The following is a 1,700-nucleotide window of genomic DNA, read 5'->3' as shown; positions in this document are numbered from 1 at the left end:
AGGTCTAAATAAATGGGGCAATATACTATACATTGTTTATGGGTTAGAAGATTTCATATTGTTAAGATTTTACTTCTCTAAAAGTTGATCGGCGGGGCGCGGTGGCTCACGCCTGTAATCCTAGCACTTTGGGAGGCCAAGGCAGGTGAATCACCAGGTCAGGAGATCCAGACCATCCTGGCTAACAGGGTGAAACCCCGTCTCTACAGAAAATACAAAAAAATTAGCCAGGCGTGGTGGCGGGTGCCTGTAGTCCCAGCTACTTGGGAGACTGAGGCAGGAGAATGGTGTGAATCCAGGAGGCGGAGCTTGCAGTGAGCCCAGATCGCACGCCACTGAGCTCCAGCCTGGGCGACAGAGCGAGACTCCGTCTCAAAAACAAAAACAAAAAACCTAAAACTATAAAACTTCCTGACAAAAACAGGGAGAAAATCCTTGTGAACTTGGGTGAGGCAAAGATTTCTTACACCAAGAGCATGATCCATAAAATAAATAAAATTATAAGTGGGACTTCACTAAAAATTAAGAACTTCCACTTTCAAAAGACACTTTTAAGAGGTGAAAAGACAAGTCACGGACTAGAGGGAAACATTTGCAAATCACGTATTTGATTTTTTAAAAACTTGTATTCACATTACATAAATAACTCTCAAAACTAAAGAAAGAAAAAAGAGAATAATATATAAAAGTATTGCAAAGGGAGAATAAAACTATTATTTCAATAAAGAAAAGATGGATTGTTCAATAAATGGTGTTGGAACAACTGGATAGCCATTTGGAAAAAGTAAAGCTGGATTCCTACCTCATTTCTTATTCTAATAACATGCAGATGCATTAAAGTGTTAAAGGTAAAATACTACCCACAAAAAATTAATCATATAAGTATGAAAAGAGAAGAAAGGAGATTTTTTTTTCTTTTGTGATTTTGGAGCAGGGAAAGCCAAGGCCCAAAATACAGAAGTCATAGAAGACAAGATTATACATTTGACTAAACAAAAATTTTCTGCATGGCAAGTGTTACTGTCTATAAACCTATGGATCCTCAGTTTAATAATTCTAGAGATCCTAAAATCAGTTAAAATTCCAAACAATCAAACAGAAAGTGGAAAAAAATATCTCTCACTTTACATCACTTTACCTAAGCAGCAAGATTTACAGTTTGGATAATATCAAGTGCTAGTGGCTGGGCACAGTAGCTCATGCCTGTAATCCCAGCATTTTGGGAAGCTGAGGCAGGTGCATCACCTGAGGTCAGGAGTTCAAGACCAGCCTGACCAACATGGTGAAATCCCGTCTCTACTAAAAATACAAAAATTAGCCGGGCATGGTGGTGGGGGCCTGTAATCCCAGCTACTTGGGAGGCTGAAGCAGGAGAATTGCTTGAACCCAGGAGGTGGAGTTTGCAGTGAGCAGAGATCATGCCATTGCACTCCAGTCTGGCGAACACAGCAAGACTCCATCTCAATTTTAAAAAAAGAAAAATCAAGCACTAGTGAAGTGGTAGGAAATGAAGAGCATCGTGAGCTGCTAGTGTGAGTATAAATTGGTACCTTTTGTAGGGTAATTTAGAAGTGTCTAGTAAAATTGAATATGTGTGTAACCTATGATCTAGTTCCAATATCTAGGAATGTATTACAAAAATAATTCTGCAAAAGATACGTAAAATTACATACTCAAGGCTATTCATTGCAGCAAAAAAT

Source organism: Macaca thibetana, chromosome 1 (assembly GCF_024542745.1).
Source record: "Macaca thibetana thibetana isolate TM-01 chromosome 1, ASM2454274v1, whole genome shotgun sequence".
Lineage (NCBI taxonomy): Eukaryota > Metazoa > Chordata > Mammalia > Primates > Cercopithecidae > Macaca > Macaca thibetana.
This window is presented reverse-complemented; position numbering follows the sequence as displayed.